The sequence below is a fragment of the Centrocercus urophasianus genome, unplaced genomic scaffold, assembly GCF_019232065.1.
Source record: "Centrocercus urophasianus isolate 14NV4802_14NV808 unplaced genomic scaffold, USGS_Curo_1.0 seq_39, whole genome shotgun sequence".
NCBI classification, from domain to species: domain Eukaryota; kingdom Metazoa; phylum Chordata; class Aves; order Galliformes; family Phasianidae; genus Centrocercus; species Centrocercus urophasianus.
In genome coordinates this window covers 161,337-180,898 of record NW_024884966.1, presented here as the reverse complement: position 1 = coordinate 180,898, position 19,562 = coordinate 161,337, and the positions used below count along the sequence as shown (strand labels likewise).

Here is a 19,562-nt window from a genome sequence, read left to right as displayed (position 1 = left end):
CCAAACTGTAGGTCATTTCTAACAACTAATTGCCCACAGCCTGGAAACTATTTTGAACAACTGTAAATGAGTACAAAATCTGGTTGATGAAGGCCTTTCAATGTAGAACCTGGGAAGTTTCTGAACACTAACAACTGAGGAGAAACAAAACCACCGTTTCTTTTTGTAACTTTGATCCTGCTCTCGGAGGAACATCCAGGCACACCTAACAGCTATTTCGTTCCTCACTGTTCTTGTGCCAAGGATGCCATTTAAACACTTTGGAAAGAGCTCTACAGCTCCTCCATGCTGTCTGTGCTCCAACGTTTAACAGACATCATTTACACAAATGCATGCTAGAATTTTTCTACAAGCCTTCCCAGCATACAGCAGCTGTAACGAGCCCACGTGCAGAAATGCAGGATCCAAAAAAGCTAAAGCAAAATCAGATAGAAGAATTTGGTACTGACTTACAGTACGAAAAATTAAAACAGTCACAATAAGGAATGAAAGACCAGAGGCCTTTCTCACAAAACAAAGAAATAAATAAAATTTAAGAAGACAACAATCTGCCTTAGCACTGACTTCTCTGTGCCCTCTGAACCTTACAGGAAAAGCCCGTCTGTACGCAGTGCACCATGGCAGCACAACCAGCTGCCCTCCTCTGGATGGGTGGAAAGGCTCCCACAGGTACCCACAGGCAGTGCACATCCCTTCTGGGCATTTCTGGTCCAGTTTACTTCATCATTCTCAAAGTCACAGTCACGTGGTTCAGTGGAAACAAGGTAGAACTACTTCCCTTAGAAAAAAACATAGATTTTAGGTTAAGCTTTCCCATGCAGTGTGTATTTAATCTGTACATCCTTATGACCCAAAGAGATTTCTCAGATTGAAATATCAGATAGCTTTCCGTGGAACAAAGTTAACATTCTCACTATGGTCCCTATCACAAAAATTCATAGAATCACAGAATCCCAGCATGGCCTGGGTTGCAAAGGCCCACTTGGGACAGGCTCCTCCAGTCCCAACCCCCTGCTGTGTGCAGGTCGCCAACCAGCAGCCCAGGCTGCCCAGAGCCACATCCAGCCTGGCCTTGAATGCCTGCAGGGATGGGGCATCCACAGCCTCCTTGGGCAACCTGTGCCACTGCCTCACCACCCTCTGGGGGAAATTTTTGCACAAAGGCAGCATCCCAAGCACAGAGATGCAGTGGAAGAAGGACAGAGATTATGTGGTCCTTCAGCTGCCCACCTTGCAGCTCCTGAAACTGTAATTACCCAGAAATAAAATGTATGCAAATGCAGAAGATAAACAGGACTAAGCCACAACACAGACAAGCTGCATCAATTCATCACTATAGAAGGAAGAAATATTGATGAAGTCAGAGTTTTTTTTCTGAGCCCCAGTTTGAAATCTGCTTTTTCTTCCAGGGTCAACAAGACCTCTGGTTTCAATTTTTTAGATACAATTTGAGAATTTACATGCTGGGAGGTCTCACTATGGATGCAGTGCCTTTTTTTCAAGCAATGTGTACAACAGAGAGTTTGGGGGATTCTTTCCAACCTTCCCTCATTAATTACTCACAACAGTCTCATGGTTTTTTGTTTTTTGAGAATGTTGCAAACAAGAATGAATTAAACCTCTGACAGATGGGTTTGAGGCAGCACTCTCATTTTGCCATTGGATAGGATGAAATTCCTACATCGTGAATGGGGTGGTTCAGTCTGAGAAGAGCAGGCTCAGGGGAGACCAGACTGCTCTGCAACTCCCTGAAAGAAGGCTGTGCTGAGGTACAGGCAGCCTCTTCTCCTGGGTAATGAGAGGCGACGGCCTCAAGTCATGCCAGTGAAGGTTCAAGTTGGGCATCAGGAAAAAAGTCTTCTCCAGAAGAGCGGTGAGGCACTGGCACTGCTGCCCGGGGTGTGGTGGAGTCACCGGCCCTGCAGGGGTTCAGGAACCACGGAGATGTGGCACTGAGGGATGTGGTCAGTGGGCACGGTGGGGATGGCTGGGGCGTCTATACGATCTTAAACCTTACCGACCCCACGATTCTGTGACTGGTGGAGGACACAAGTGCCTTTTCCCCCCCAGCTGCAGTTATTCCCCACCTCAGATCCATGGCAATGCTGAAGGGAATCTTAGGGGCACAGTATAAACTGCATAAGAGCCACTGCAACAGGGCTACGATTTAAGGTGCCAGCTTCAGGTTGTGATGTTGTGAAATAACTCTAGGCCGTCCAGGAGACATAGAAAGGTGAGACACAATGTTTTAAGTCCACCTCTCAAGGTTGCTTGTCTGAAGCAGGTGGTTTTCTTCAAGTCTTTGCTTGAATTCCTGTTTCCCAGAAAATCCCTTTACTCCTCTCCAGCTCAGGACAGAAGTGTAGCTACTGGAACCTGCTGTCTATGCTATTGCACAGCTATCTCACTCTTAGCCCAAGCCAAAGAATACTCACCCAAATAACTCTCAGAAAAGACTCAAAACCCACCATGTACCAAATACATAGGAAATACTAACCACTGGAGCACTCCATTTCCAGAGACATGGGTCCCTCAACCTTCCTAATAGCTCTCCCATCATCTATTGTGGAGATAGGAAACAACTCACCGCTTGGCATCCATCTCCCAACAAGCATTTGTAAAATATACTTGCTTCTGAGTAGGGAATTTGTCTGATTCTATGTTGAGTCCACTTGCATTACTACACACCATTCACTTTTGCTTTAAGGATAATGTGTACAGTCAGGAGAGGGTAAATGCAGAAGAGTACCTGAGAACTGATCCTTTGCAACTGCTATTATCTCACAGAACAGAGGTGGCAAATGGTTCACAGTAAAAAACACACCAGTTCAGGGCAAACGGGTGCACAGTTTTTACCATTGTTGCAATGCCAGGGAAATGAACAAATTCGCCCTGTGGGCTGAAGCTAAGGGAATGAAATTCTTGAGCCCTGCCTAAAATCACATGGGTGTGCTTGGTTGTCTGATGTTGTTCCATGGTGAGTCACAAACTCTTCTTTGCCTTGTTCTCTGTATTGCTATGTGATGCTGGGCAGGGAGCTGCACAGTAAAAGCTCACAGGGCACAAACTGGGCCCTGCATGGACACTTTCTTCTTTTTCCTTTTTTGCAGGCAATCTCCTGCCCCACGGCAGCGACTCGTGAAAACAGAACAGGCAATATCTAGACTGAATTGGTGACTATTTAGTGCTGCTAGAAAATAAAGTGACACTACATGGCATGATAGCCATGTGACCCCCTTCCTAATTTGCAGAATTTCTCTTAGTAGCAACAACAAACGGTGCCTCGCAGACCTTTTTTAGCAAATTCTGATTAAAGCCAACAAGGCTTCTACCTGCACAGCCTCTCTTTTGCACTGGCAAAAACAAGCTCCAGAAAGTTAGCTTCAGTTCAGCTGCAACAAATGACACCGTGAACCTGCAGGCATCCTGCCCACAGCACGACCCAGAGCCCCTGTGTGAAATGTTCAGGGATCTAACGTGGTCAAAAGGAGAGCACCGAATTTCTCAGGCATGACTCAGAACCTGTAAGCATACGGGGATTGTAATGGGAGACAAGGTGTCTGTGCAGGGCAATTAGGTGTTCCCACATGCCAGGTGAGAAGGTGCTGAGAGGCAGCCAGCTGGCGGGGATATCTGTCAATAGGCCTCCAGGCTGGGCCCTCTCACAAATGAGTTGGCACAGCAGAGAAGCCTGCCCCAGGTTTCAACTGGAAGCTCCCACGGTGCCATGAGATCACAGAACAACAGAGTCACCAAGGTTGGAAAAGACCTTCAGGATCATCCAGTTCAATCATGCACCTATCACCAGCAGTTCTCATAAACCACGTCCCTCAACACAAAACCCAACCGTTCCTTGGACGAGATGTTGGCTGCCTGCTTCCAGGTGAAGGAGGGGCGATGCAGAACCTTGCAGACAGCTGCAGCCAGAGGTGGAGGTTGGTCTGACTGTTGCACGGTGTGCTCTGTGCCCTCCAGGGAGGGTTTCTGCTGCTGTTCTGTCACTGTATGCAATCCAGTTGTACAGCTGCTGCTCAGAAAGTCAGCAAGCCTGGCAGGTTTGCCCTGCTGGGGTTTCTTCAAGGGAGCAAATGAAGAGGAGGGAATTCCCCATGAAGCATTTGCTTCCCTTTATAACAGTGAAATTGAATAGTGAAAGCTATTTAGACCCAAATATCATACCCAGAGCTTCCATTCAGGCCATGTGCTGCAGGTTTTGGACAGAGAAGGGAGGTGACAACCATCTGGATGCAAAACTTGAGAGGACAGGGAACCTTCCTGGCATTGCCATTCGAGCCTCCTTAGCTGACTGAAGAGCATTCTTCTCACCTCTGGACTGCAGCAGAGAAAACATCCCCAGACTTCCTTAAGAATGAGGAAAAAAGGCAGCAAGTAGGACTGGAATGACTCCCTGCTTCCAGCTCTTGCTTGTAGAAGAGAGAGAAGGGAGTTTCTCTGCTTCTGGTCACACCTTCATCCTTTCCTTATTGTATATCTGGTGCCCAGCACAACACACACTATGGCATTCATTCCATCACTGCTCTCAAAGCTTTTTGCACTTACTCTACAAAGCACTGAACTCCAAACCTGCTAAATATATGAACCTAATTGTAACCATTGCACCAAGGGTGCAATGTAAAAAAAATAAGAAATGTAAGCTTCCAGTCTGCCAACTATTCCAAAACTGGAGCACTGTGTATAGTAAATAGTGAGGAACAACAGAACAGGAGTCGGAGGAATTTGAGTCTTTCATGGGCACTGATGTAGTAAATCAGCTCTGCAGTTTAATGCAGCCAAATGCAGTGTAAAGTAATATGTCTGAGGGAAAGGACTGAACTTGAAAGCACATATTCAAATGTGACATTCATGCACTTTGCTAGCCAGGAAAAGGAGGCTGATTTCATTAAAGAAAAATAAATCTCTGCAGACCATGCAGTCCATGCATGCATTCTAAAGAAGAAAAGAAGTAAATGGAATCCTCGCATTATTTTCATCATTTTAGGCTATCTCAAAGGGGAATCAGAGTGGCCATTAAAATAAAAGGAGCACAAGGTGTATGTTATTAATCTAGAACAGCATCTTGCAGGTAGTGTGAGAGGCTCTGAGGAGGAGCCACGGGCTTCACACAGCGCTCTCATTATTCTTAGTACAGGGACTGATAACCAAGAAGACTCAGACTGACATCGCACGTTCTCTGAGCACATTTCAGTTACAGCAGTACCAAAATATTTAAATTACATCCATTTCAAATGTTCTCAGCTTTCGATTGCTCCAATCCCTGCAGAAACAACAAGCGCTTCAAGGAGAGATGGTCAAGAAGAGAGCAGGAAGTGGTCTGTCTCTCCAATGGTCAGAAGGAGAAATTTTAAACAATGTGGTCACTGGGGAATCAGTGACAGTGCCATTATGCTTTTTTTTCTTATTTTTTAGGAGCGCAGAATGCTTTCTGAACTGCTTGATGCAGTGCCAGCCAGCTGCTGCCAGTGCAGGAGATGAACTGCACTGTGCACCTCGGCATGAGAGCAAACAGGCTCTGGTCAAAAGTCCTCATTTTCAGCAGTGCTGCACTACAGCATTGCTGCAGAGAGCCCAGCGTGCATCCAGAGTGATCTGACCCAGCAAATTGCTGGAAACTTCCATGACGAAGATGACGTCTGAGCTGGGACTCCCACCATGGCTCTGTGGAGATCACAGATCTCAGAGCAAACACCTCAATGCTGACCTTCTGCAGGGTCAAGTTTGTTCTCAGTGGGGAAAGAAAACCTTTCACAGTTACCAGATTAAGCTGAACAAGAGCTAACAAGAACTGGAGAAGCAACAGGAGTGGCTTCTTCATTCTGCCTCAAGAGAACAATCTGGCACTTATTACGAAATTCCAGCCTCAAGCTTCCTCCCACAGGACTGAGCATGGAGGCCCAGACTTGTATGAATGTACCAAAAATAACACTTCCAGGGAGGGAAAGGATGGCTGAGGGATTGCTGATGGGACACAGCAGCCTCTCACCTCATGCTCAGCAGCTCAGCTCCAGAAGAAATCAGCACTAAGGAGAAGCTCTGTGCTTGTGTCAAAGCATTTGGTGTCCCCAGCCGGTTCCCTGGGGAGCAAGTGACTGCCACAGCCACCAGCACCTGGGGCAGCCATGTCAGGAGCAGTTCTTTCAGCCACCCTCCCACCTTCAGCATCAAACCATTTTAAACAACTGTGAGCTGCACAGCGTCAAAGCTCAGCCTCGTATCGATCTTCAGCCCCTCGTAGCAAACGTTTAAGAATAGTCAATGCAAACAAGACCCTGTCTGGGGAGGGGTGGAGAAGGAAGGAGGCACACAACTTTCTGGCTCCTGACTGTCCCAGCTACACATCCTCATTGCTGTGGCAACAGCCCATAAACAGAGCAGCCACCAACAGCTCCCTGCAGAACAAGGCAAGAGCTGTCCTCAGGTAGCAACACTGCCTTAGAATGAAAACAAGATCTGTGCAGGTGAGTTGAAGACTCAGTAGAGCATGCAGATGTTACCTTAATTCAAGCATCAGCACTTAAATACCACAAGAACTGGAGCTCCAACCCCAGGAGAAACTGAAGCAGGCAGCAGGAAATATGAAGCACCAGAGCATCCTTGAAGAAACCTCAGGAAGGACAGGGAGCACCACACTGAGCTGAAGCACTGAACTACAGAGAGCAGCTGACAGGACCACCAGAGCCACCTGCAGCCACCAGCAATGGGAAATTTCTGCTAGACACTGCAGCTGCCACCACAGTCTGCAAAGCACAGAACCACAGAATCATGAAGACTGGAAAAGACCACCAAGATTCCCCAGTCCAACTCCAGCCCATCCCCACCATGCACTGATGTGCCTCAGTGCCACACCTCCAGGGCTGCTGAGCGCCTCCAGGGACAGACCAGCACCAACCTGAACCTGCCCCAGTGCAGCGTGAGGCCGTCACGTCTCACCCTACTGTTGAAGAGGGAAGCGGCCCATCCCCACCTTGCCACAGCCTTGCTACAGCTCCTTTCAGCAGCTCCAAGAGGTCTGATTCAGGAACCAGAAGTACTAAGAGTACCAGAAGAGCTAAGGTGATACAAAGCAAGGCTCGTTCATCCTGCATTTGAGGAATATGTAGAAAGGGGGAATGGAAACACATGCTCATCCCACCTTCCTGCAGCCTTCACAACCTGAGGCCTCTTACAATACTCCCTTCCCTCCTGCAGTGAGGCGGTGCAGAAGAGAGGTTTTACTTAAGGTAATACTTCGATGATGTAATTTAAGACAATAGGATTAAACTGAAACAGACAATTTATGTTGTGCAACAGGAAATATTTCCAGACAGTACGGTCTGTTGGGCTCCAGAGCACTTTCCCAGGGCAAGCAGCAGAACTGGAATTGCCATCCCTTGACTCATCTGTCAAAGCTACATCAGCACTGGAAGCGTGGTGTGGAGAACATGCTCACATAGGAGAGAGATGGGACGGGGACCTGCTCTTCAGCATTCGGTTTTATACAGTGCAAGGTTTCATGAGATGTGGACTAAGTGAAAAAGACAGAAAAGCCAGAAGGGTCTTGGTGAGACTCAAAACCCTCCAGTTCCCCAATACGTGGACTCTTATCCACTCTCAACTGCTGTAAATCAGGAATAACTTCACTGAAATCAGTGACATCAGCTTAAAATAAAGTGGGTTCAAAATTAGACACAAAATTTAAGGATGAAATTGCATTGTTATTAACTAAGGTAAGATCCCACTGTAGCATCCATGGGTTAAGTTTTAGGATAGTTTAGAATCAGCCCACCCAAAATTGTATTGAAACAGCCTTTCTCTCAACATCTAAATACAGAGATGGATTTCTAACGAACTTTAGGTCCTAACCACCCTCCTTCAGCAGCACCTGAAGTATGGTTAGACTCTCCCTTGCACGTGCAGTGACTCAGCTGAAGAGTTGAATTGTTGGACTCCTGCAAAAACATCAGTCTGTTATTGAGGTTCCTTCCCCATCTAGAAATACAAAACGTGGTTCCAGGTAAGCACTATTCCTTCAGCTTCTTAGATGTGCTGGCAGTAATTCCTGCTGCAGCTTCTTCCCTCCCTCTCTTATATGAGCTCATCAGCCTCTTGACTGCATCTCTACTAGCAAACCAAGCGGTGCCAGAGCCCATTCCTTGTCCCCAAAGCTAACTGGCATAGCTGCCAACACGTTGTTAAACTTTCCTACACTGTGAAACAAGGTGATCACATCCAGACTGCCTTTCTGGAGTGCTCCGGCCCATCCTAGCTCCCAGCAGTGCACAGAAGCCACGTGGAGGGCTGTGTGTGTGCCCAGTGCGCCAGGACAGAGCGTCAAGCCCAGAGGCCAACTGTGGGGAACACTGAAAGTAAAGAATGTTTTTTGACAAATCAGTGAGGAGTAGCACAGTGCTCAGAAAGAGTCTGGGAGATGGGAAGACAAAAAAAGAGCATTACCTGCAGAACTCCATTAAAAAAAAAACCAAAAAACCAAAAAGCAAAACAAAAAAACCTTGAGCTTTTGCCTAGAATCAAATCCAAACCAAATTGTCAGCACTGTCTCCTGGGTTCATCACTGCCTGTGGCAGCAAGACAAGGAATGCCAAGGCTGGGCAGGGAGCTCAAATGTTCCCAGGCCATGGGAGGCAATGTGCCTGAGCTGGAGGCTGCAGCAAGAGACTGGTGTGCTGAAGGTGTGCTCAGGGTATCCCCATGTGTACCTTCTTCCACTGTGTTTCCATCCTCGGGGATCACTGCAGAACTAACCTCAAACAAGGGTGACCTGAGAGAGTGACAGGAGTTTAGGAATGACTTGCAGCTAAACACACTGCACACAAGGCATTAAGATCACTGTTCCCAAGGCTAGATCTGAGATGTTCTTCCCCTCTTCTAATTAACTGGTGCATATTATACGCACAGTTGGCCCTTCCAAAGGCTGCTGCATAGCTGGAGGAGCTGGAGCTGATCCTGCCCACGAGGACCCTGGGGTTGTGCACCACTGTCTGCTTGATGGTATACAATGCTCTGCAAGCTCCTCTCTCCCTCTCTACTGACATGCTGAAATTTAGCGTCCTGTGTCAGCGAGTTCAAGAAAGGCTTTAACCCTGAGAGCTCCGGGAGTGGGCTCCAGCACACGGCATGGGACAGAGCTGTCACTTCGTTATGCCCTGCTTGTCTGAGAAACAGCCGAGAGGAGATGGACAGAAATGGCAGATGAAGTCACAGCCGCCCCGCTTCAAAGCACAAACATTTGTGAGATTTTCTCACCAAATCAATAAATAGACGTGCTTTCGGCCAGCGAAAAAGGGAATGTCAGAGGAAGGAGATGGCAGGCAGGTTTGTACAGACGGCAGCCGACCCGTGCCCACACTGAGTGCAATGCAGATTCCAGCAGGCATCGGTTCTTTCAGCCAGCGGCCACCGTGACCATACGCACGCACCACCAGCCTCAGGAAACCCCTCACCGAGGTAAACGCCGGGCTGAAGCTGAAAGGCAAACACGTACCGGAGAACGCCGCGCACCCCTTCTCTTTCCCTCCCTACCTTCCGCACGGCCGGGACGATTCCTCCTTCGGTTTCCCGTTTGCAGAGCAGCCCGAGCCCCGCGTTCGCTGAGCCGCCCGGCAGCCCGCACCGCTCAGCTCCGCATCCCAGCGCTCGGCTCCCACCGCGGCCACCGGCAAGGAAGTTCTCGAGCAAGAAGAGCGCCGTGGCTCTGCCTTAAACACCCAGCTGCCTGGGATCAAAATAAAAGCGCTGCTGAGCTGCCGGGAAAAGAAGAAAGTTGTGTTACCGTTCGGCTTTGCCCGAGAGCTGAGCCTGCGGGGCCGGGGGAGCAGCGCACAGCCGGGACGGGAGAGAGGAGCGGCTGCGGCTGCTCACAGCCCAGGAGCAGCGGGCAGCAATGAGAGCGTGTGTGTAGTGTGTGTGAGTGTGTGAGAGTCTGCGTGTGTGACCGTGTGTGTGTGTGACCGTGTGTGTGTGTGTGTGCGTTTGGGAGCGGTGTCGGGGCGGGCAGCAACAGGAAATGACACAGAAACTTCACCGGGCTCCAATCCAAACGTGGCCCTTGACATGAAAGAAGGGGGAGGCAATTCGGGGAGTGGAGGGGAGAATTTTTCCCCCTCATTAACTAGCCTGAAAATCTGCTGACGGGCAAGGGAAAAAAAAATGGAAAAAAAAAAAAATCCACCAAAACAGAACTGTGCGAAGTTGAATGAAAGCAGAGAATGAAGAGAGCTCTCATCTGAGTTCTGTTCTTTGAGCAGGAGCTGTGTGATGCTGTTAGAGCAGAGAGGTGCCCCATCCTTGGGGGAGCCCAAGGTCAGGCTGGATGGGGCCCTGGGCAGCCTGACTTGGTTGGGGGCAACCAGCCCACAATAGAGGGCCTGGGATTGGGCTTTAAGGTCCCTTCCAACCCAAGTAATTCTATGATTGTATGAATTTAAAGCATCCTGTAGACCTAAACACCTTGTATGTGTTGTTCCAGCACCTGTTCGATGCAGCAGGCAGTGCCATGAGCCCTTTGGAAGGATCCCACAGCACTTCTAAGGAGCCCTTTTGCCTTCCTGGCTCGGGACCCACGCTGCTGCTGTAGGGTGGTTGGGATGGATGCCAGTCTCACCTCCGATCACTACGACCACTTGATCTGATTTCCTGCATTGCTGGAGCCACAGAGCACCGTTACAAATTAACACCACCATGAATTACAGCACATCTTTCATTCCATATCACAGACTTTTAGTGAAGGACGACCCATTCAGATAAGATATTTCAGTGCTTATCACCTTGTCAAGACAAAAGCTTCCTTTTCAATCTGTATTGCTCTGGTTTCATTCCTTGCTTTCAGCTCTGGCCATCACCCTTCAATCTGCTTCACAAGAATCACAGAATCATTAAGGTTGAGAAAAGAAACCCTAATCCCAACCCCTATCCACCCCACCATGCCCCAACCACATGTCTCATTGCCACATCTGTACGGTTCTGCAACACCTCCAGGGATGACTTCCAGGGCAGCTGTACCACTGCATCATCACACCTTCTGAGAAGAATTTTTTCCTAATAAGCCAAAGAATCACACAATCATAGACTGGCCTGGGTTGCAAAGGCCCACAGCGCTCCTCCAGTCCCAACCCCCTGCTGTGTGCAGGTCGCCAACCAGCAGCCCAGGCTGCCCAGAGCCACATCCAGCCTGGCCTTGAATGCCTGCAGGGATGGGGCATCCACAGCCTCCTTGGGCAACCTGTGCCAGTGCCTCACAACCCTCTGGGTGAAAAACTTCCTCCTCATATCCAACCCAAACCTCCCCTGTCTCACTTTAAAACCATTCCCCTTGTCCCATCACCACCCACCCTCACAAACAGCCGTTCCTTCTCCTGTTTATACTCTCCCTTTAAGTACTGGAAAGCCACAATGAGGTCCCCCTGGAGCCTTCCTCTCTTCTCCAAGCTAAAACAGAACAGGCATGGACAAAGAGGGGCTCCAGCCCAGCAAGGCACAGTCCAGTCCCAGTTCACCCTTCAGCACAGCAGGCACATTTTAAGCCCATAAGCTCACATGTTGGTGAAAGCACCCAGGCCGTGCAGCTCCACGTGGAAACCAGAGCCTGCTTTTCCCTCACCACATAGGCTTGACCTTACAAAACCACAGACAAGTTATCTCATAACCTTGTCCCAAATACATAAAAGTAGCTCAGCTTTTTCAGCCTCTCACAGTGAAGTAGATTTTACAGGCAGACCACAAACTGTGCCTGTCGCTCTTTGGAGAGCCATTTCCATTGCATTAAAGGCTCTATTTTAAATGTGCCTCCCAGAACTGGATGTGGTATTACAGCATTGACTTCACCTACACAGTCCATTTTGAAGACGCTGGCAACCAGTCCATCAGAAGCATCTCTCTTCGCTGTGCTTCCATGGATTTAGTAGCTTGTTAACAAGCTGAATTAGAGATCTATTGATGTAGTATTATTTTACTCCAAACTTCAAACTTACGTACAAAACACTTTAATATTTGGCTTTTACACAGTGTTCAATACATGCTTTGATCCAAACAAAGGCTTTGACCTGCCTAACCTTTGGCGCATTTTTTCTCTCTTGTGAAAAACTCGAACACAATTTAAGGTATCAGCTGTCACTTCCCTTAACAAGAGGTTATTTTCAATTAATCAAAGAAATATAAACAGAGCCTTGTATTGAGTTCAAATAAGCTTGGAGCAGTTATGTCCTTGAAACAGATGTCTCAGGCTGTGTCATGTTTCAGATCAGAGCTGGTGGACTGTCGAGAAGAGGCCTTGCAGATCTGTTTGTTCAGCCAGCTCAGAACACTGCTGTCAGCTCCACATCCCGATATGCTCCTGCACGGACCATGGCAATCAGTGCAAGGGATAGTCCACCATGCAGATCAGGGCATTCAGGCCAGAATCTGATTCCTAAAGTCACGATAGATGCGAGAGAATAGTGGGCGAGGAATTAGGCAGCACCATCCTATTTCCAAAGCCCTGCATGCTATATCCGTTCCCCCATAGCTCTGATCCTGACAGGGATAATAAAATGAGCACAATTGAAACCATAAAAAATATGTTTTGATAGGATAACTAGAATAATAAAATCAGGAGATGAAGAGACTATAAGAGCGTTAGCGAACGCCGTGATACCTCATCCCGTGGGGATTGCATTACATTGCTCACATTAGGCACATGTGTACGAGTGAACGCAGCAGGGTCTGGTCTTTGGCCATGGGGTCAGCAGTCACAGCCCAGGCACACATGTGCTTCAGAAGTTCAATGCCTGAACCTTGAAAAGAGAACAGCAGCGTCCAAAGTTCTGTTGGAATGAGCTCTGGACAACGCCAGGGAGCTGTCATGGGCTGGGATAACCAATGTGCCAGGGGCCATGATGTCACACAATACACAGAGAACAGATTTCCAGTGGCTGGCACTATCTGATTAACTAAAGCAATTAACTAAAATATAGCAGCACCTAACTCATCTCAGAACAAGTAACCCAAAAGCCAAACAAAACTCTCCCTTCATCCCAAGGCCTTACAAAAATGGAAGCCCACCCCTGTGAGTATCAGAGTTTTCTGCACAGCTGTTATTCATGCAGTTTGGAGGCTCTGACTTTTGTCCGTGCAATGAAGCAACAGTACATCACCCCTCGGACCTCAGCCCTTGCAGTTCAAAGCCCAAGCGCAGCTCCTCCGACCCAAGAGACAGGCTGCATCTCTGCTCATCTCAGCCATCTCGCAGTCGTATCTGAGCTGAACTCCTGTGCTGCCTCTCGGTAGTTAACAGAGACTGGGAGGGATAATGGCCTTATCCAAACACAGCTTAAGACAGGTGAGATGGATCACCTCCAGAGCTGCCCCTCCTAATCCAGGGGCCGCGGAGGGCAAGCCTCAGGAATTGTGTCCATCTCAGCACCTCATTTTTCAGTGTCCAACACGGGAGCCAAACACAAGATATTTTTGCCTGCATAACACACAAATTTGTTACCATATGTAAAATAACTGCGACAGTAGCATCCTGATGCCTTCTGATGCTGGACACACGGCAGACTGTGATGAGACCATTTGGTTCAGCAGTCCCTGCTGACGCCCAATAAGCTGCGTGGCGCTGAAGCCTATCTGTGCAGCAGGACATCCCCTCCTCAAGATGTCCAGAGAGCCAGAAGCCACTCTGCCTCTTATTAGCTCATTATACTGAGGGTAATAATTCGGCTTTCAGGAAGAATTAATCTGAGGCAGCTTCCTGTAACGTGCTGTATATTTATATACAATGCATTTCTTTATTAGGTGGCATTTTCTCACTCCAAAAATACCTTCTCAAAATAATCCATCAGATTTCAAAGTCCTGATAACTGAGCTTACTCACAAACAGCACCTGCAGCAACACCTGGAAAAGGTGTGAGCAGTGCATTTGAGAGCACTCACTTTGCAGGTAGGTTGCTGACAACGAAGACAGCATTATTTGCATTTTTACCTCAAAATAAGAACAGTGGCAGGGAAAAGGTGTGAACCAGATAGGTTTTGCCTATTTATCTGTGACGATGTGCAGTGCACCAAACCCCTCCTGACAGTCATTTACCTGTGAGGTTTTCAGTTCTCCTAAGTTCACAAGACAAGGGTGTTGGAGCTTCACGACCCTTGGCGTCCCTTCCAACCCAAACTGTTCTGTGATTCTGTGGCATGATTCTGTGACTATTTATCCTCAGCCATGCATGGAGGCAGGATGAAGGTCTTGTGAATCCAAACAGAAGGAACAAGCAGCTTTACATACAATTTTTTAGTCCAGTACCTTTAATTTCACGATAACGTTTCTGAATCCCACAAAGAAAACCACGCCACAAAGATGAAACTTTTTCTGGCTTTTGAGTTTCACAGCAATCTCTGCAGTTTTCACACATTATTATTAGATGACCTGCTATTTTATAAAACATCCTTGCTCATTTCTAAGCGTGCCTGCTTCTTCCCGCTTTACTTTTGGTATTTATGTAACCAGCTACACAGACTTCACAGGCAAGTGACCTTTAAAAATGAATAAAGATCTGTAACATTTAAATCCTGCTTACTTTCAGCAGAAGAAAAGCTGATTTCAACTTCCACTCTCTCCCTGCACCCCCAAAACAAATAAGAATTGTTTCTTTCAAGTCCTTCTCTCTCCTGAAAATCTGACCTACAAATGGCTTTCTCATAACCCAGCAGACTAGTTTGGTCCTCAGATGGATTTATCATTAACCACATAAGCACATGCTGTCCATTCTGCTCAACCTAATGAGCGTGCTATAAATAAAACATCCCTAAAAGCAGGTTTCACCATACTTCACCACGTTGCTGCACGCCCTTCTAACTTCCCAACCCGCTTATGTTAGAAACATTAATCACTTGATTGTAATTCAAAACATCAGCTCCCTACAGCTTAAACTCCCCAGCACTTGACTTTGGCTACACCTCTAACCTCCACTTACCACTTTCAGGCTCACTCCACCTTTTCCTCCCCAGTCTGTCACTAACGTAAGAAAAGACATAGGAAGTCACCCATGGAAGGCATTTTTAACCTAGGAGCATCTCATTAACAGTGGAACTTGGTACAGAAACTCTCAAACAAAACCCTCTTCATTTTCCTTGGTGCAATAACCTGAAAATACCAGAGGTGCATTTCACCACAACCTACGTCATTTAAAGCCCAAGCAGCGTAAACAAAAAGGAAATTCGTCTTTCAAAGACACTGAGTGTCAATTCCTATCCCACAGATGTTTTATAGAATCATAGATTGCCTGTAGAGCTTATATTCTCTACCTTGAATGAAAGAATCTGAATCAGGGCACCTTTTAATTCTGACTGCCTGCTCATTCACGGAGTGCAGGCAACAAGTCGGGCTGTGTTTTCTGTTTGCATCAGCTGTCAGCACAGAGAACATCAGTAATCTGAACTAAGCTTTTAAAAAGCCCAGAGAAACAAGAGATTAATCGTAGGAAATTATTTTTAAACATTATACATCTTAGTCTAGAAATAGAAAGATGTAAATAAAACTTCCAGAAGGAAAGCTACAGCCAGTGAAAGCCTAAGAGGAAATAATGGCACTTATTTTGCTCTTCTGATGGATGTTCTACAAATCAAACGTTTCTGATGTCGATAAATCACTGAAGTATGATAACAGATGAAGGTGAAGGATCACAATAAAAGAGGAAAAGGAGAGGGAGCCACATATAGCTTTATAAACTGCATCCTCAGCTTGTGACGACTTGCAGCTAATAAATGTCATTCCTTTTCTACATTATCTAGGAGATTAAGAATGTTTCTCAGCGTGCAACTTCTGGGAAGCCTCTGTGTCACCTTCTCCAGGAGGTTCACATTACATCAGTTTATTTTTCCAGCAATTATGATTTTGTTCACAAAGAGAAACTTACACTTTCCTCTTCTAACTGTTGTCGGAGGACACGGGCGGCAAGGAGAACCCAGGCAGAACCGAAAGCTTTGAACTTAAAGGTCTGTCAGATTTTGTTCTGAGGCTCCAGCAAGTTTTCTTGTATGACCTTACCCTGTGCGAAGCATCTAACGTCACAGAGGTACCAGCAAGGTCTCTAATCAGCCCACGTAGGGAGCTGTTGGTTTCTATACTCAGCAGAACCGCCCAGCTGCTCATCTCCAAGTATCACAGTTTGTGGTTTTTAAGGGAAACATTCCCAGAGCTCTGCAGAGCTAAACAAATGGATTTGAGATACTGTTTCTGATGAATCAGTTCCCTTCCAGTCTTTGTCCTTCATTAGTAGATTTAATCATACGGAAAACAGCGCTGGTTGTCCAAAGCAAACTGAAGCTACTGCAAATTCAGAATCAGAGGTAATTAAAACCAGGAAGATTGCCAATAAGGCAAAATCTCCTTCGAGTAACAAAAGCCAAAGGCTCACCAGACACCTGTGAGAGAAAGGACAGAAGCACGCTGGAAGCCTGTGAGGATCATTTCAACTGAAATATGAATTTGTGTGGCTTCCCATGTATTTTTTATGACTTTTGCCACTGTGTTCTCCACTCTGTGATACAGAGTGATCTCCAAGCTGAGAACAGCCGCGAGGAGAAGGACTTGGGGTGTTTGTTAATGAAAAGCTGATCACGTGCGCTTGCACCCCTGAAAGCCAGCCACATCCTGGGCTGTATCAGAATAATGGCCAGCAAGTCAGGAACCGAGGTTGTCCTGCTCTGCTCTGACCTCATGAGGTCCCATCTGGAGCACTGCCTGGAGCTCCCACCACAATAAAGACATGGAGATGTTGGAGCAGGTCCAGAGGAGGAAAGATTATCAGAGTGATAGAGCAACTCTCCTACAAATAAACACTGAGGATGCTGGGCTTGTTCAGTCTGGAGAACAGAGGGCTCCAGCAAGATGTTATTGAGGCCTTCCAGTACCCAAAGGAGTCTGTAGAAAAGCTGGAGAGGGACTTTTTGTAATGGCATGTAGTCATAGGACAAGAGGCAATGACTTTAAACTAAAGCAGAGTTGGTTTAGATGTGATACGTAAGCTCAGATGCACGGCAGATACTGCCTTTATTCCAGTAGAGCCAGACACATCCCTACTGAAATATTCTCTGCAATGATTTTAACTTGGAGTTACAGCTGAGTTTCACTGCGCACCTCACAGCTCCTCTTGCTGTGGTTTCTCTGGCATCACCTACTGAGAACATGCCAATTTTAGTTTGCAGCAGCTAACGGGGAGATCAGCGGCAGAGTCGGGGGGGGGAGCCTTGGAAGTCACTCACTTGGAAGTGAGATGTTCCCACAGCACATAAAGCTTATTTGTCCCTGTAATGAGTGCCTTGTGCTGCACAGAATGGTAGAGCTGACATTTCTGTTGCTCCTGTTCTTGACAAGCTTTCTATATGTAGCTATACTGCAAGGGAAGTACTGAAAGCACACATGAATGGACATTCAATTACAGCATTTTCCTCCAGGCTAACTCATCATGGGCAGGAAGAGGAGACAAGTACATGTTAACAGAAAATCTAAGCTAAGATGTGAAATTTTACCCATAGAAATGGAAAGAGTAGGAAACAGAGCAAACAAAGAAGAAAAGACAACAGGTGAAAAATAAGTCCTGCAAATGAGCTCCAGCATTGAGATAAAGCAAGGAGAATACTTAGCATGCAGTTGTTTGAGTTCTGCTGTGAATAGCTGCAAGAATCTGTGGCATGGAAATGAGTCAGAATTATTGTCCCAGGGAACACACTCCACTGGAGCACTCTGACTTAGCTTAGGAGTGCATGCAAGTCTTACAATGTGATTCTTGACAGATGTCTGGTCACTGATCACTGTTTTTACAATGTCGTGTTTCAGCTGAGAAGCAGTTGCTTCGACCACATTCTTAAAATGAAAAGAGTGGAATGCTCACAATCAGAGTAGGAATGATCTTTATGCTACAAAGCCTCTGCTCTTCAAATATAGAGGCAAATAAAAAAAAAAAAAAAAACCAAAACAAAACAAAAAACGGGGCATCCAGGCCCTCTGACCAGTGCTTTTGAATGCAATGTGGTATAGATTTCTGGCTGTGAATTCTGACCTGGAAGCCCATCTGGAAGTATCTATCCTTGCATACATTAGATTTGTGCTACAGTCAAGAAATCGTAAGTTCCACAAATGACATAGATAATTGAGAAGGTCCTTGGCCTAAAACTATGCATTATGTGTTATGTTTTATTATGTTACACTGAGACCAACTCCTTAAAAGCTACTGATAACAACATCATGAAGCATCATCTGCAAAGTTCTGGCCAGCTATAGCAGCGTTCCTCTAAAGCCAACTGTATGAAAACTCACCCTTGTGTTAGCACACCAAAATCTTCCCAAACAACAGAGTTGTTCTGCATTTGGTACCACAGCAAAAAAATTACACGTATCAACCAAGTTTCACCATACTGCAGTACTGAGCTACTGTCCTTTGCCTGCAAGGGGAGAAGGAAATGCATCAGGAGAAAAGGGAGTCTTTGGCAACACACTAAGGTATGAAAGAACAAAGACAGCCCTCTCAGCAAGCTCACCTGGCACAGCAGCTGCAGTGTTTTATATGATAAAACACCACCTTGCAGTGCCAGCACTGTGTTGATGTGTTGTGCTCCTGAATAAACCCCCTCCTTCCCAGCATGGCATTTGTTGAACTTCTTGTTGAGCAGGGAAGACAGTTAGAAGCAGAGGTAGAGCTACCTCTGATCACAGGAACAGCCACATCCCTGCAGCAGCTCTGCTGCAATGAAGCATTACATAAATGAGTTCACGTTGGGTCACAGGCAGAAGGCAGAGGCAGAAACACTCAAGCAGGCATTGTTTTCCCACAGCTATTTTTAAAACGCAGTAGAACACCTCTGTGGAGGCAGACACCACAATACTAACAGTGGGATGGCTTCACAGTCAGGTTGTATTATTGCCTCCAACACTACCTTCGCTGCACTAAGTCAGTGAAAGCAACATAAATTTACAATGAACAGTCACTTAAATGAAGGCACACAATTCCCCTGGAGATCCTCTGGGTAGATCTTGAGGGCAGTGATCCATTCCCAAATCCAAATCCTCTAAGCAGCTCCACATCCACACAATATGGAATACTGATAAAGCCAAGACAGCCAGGAACCTTGGGAGCTACTGCACTGACAGCTTTTAGTTAACTGCTTGTATTTGATGTCTCAGAATGGCATTTCTTTCCTCAGGAAGATGATGAGTTTGATCAGGAGGCTTAACCTTAGGAACTTCAGCATTAACGTCAGGCTGGACATTAGGAAATACTACTCCTCTGAAAGAGTGGTCAGGCAGTGCAATGGGCTGCACAGGGAGGTGTGGAGTCACCGACCCTGGAGGTGATCAAGGAACATTTGGATTTTGTGTAGAGGGACATGGATTAGTGAGATCTATTGGTGGTGGGTGGATGGTTGGACTGGGTGACCTTGTAGGTCTTTTCCAACCTTGGTGCTTCTGTGATCCTGTGAACATATAAAGAAGTTGAAAGAAGAGAGGAAAAGCAGGGGGGGAAGGAAAGCCGAAACCAGGACTCGCTGTACCTCTGACCTCACTGGCACTTACAAATTCT

At 46.8% G+C, this 19,562-nt stretch overlaps 1 protein-coding gene across 3 annotated transcripts in view; it reads right to left on the bottom strand.

Moving 5' to 3' along the window:
* The window catches only part of EVA1A (eva-1 homolog A, regulator of programmed cell death), a 189,081-nt gene that overhangs the window by 54,956 nt on the left and 114,563 nt on the right, over positions 1 to 19,562 (bottom strand). Inside the window, exon 1 of one of the 3 annotated variants that reach the window (XM_042832676.1) lies at positions 9,538 to 9,611. The exons of the other annotated variants lie outside the window; for them this stretch is intronic. The gene's annotated coding sequence lies outside the window, so the exon portion shown is untranslated. Of the gene's footprint in view, positions 1 to 9,537; positions 9,612 to 19,562 lie in introns of those variants that run through there. 3 annotated transcript variants of the gene reach the window in all.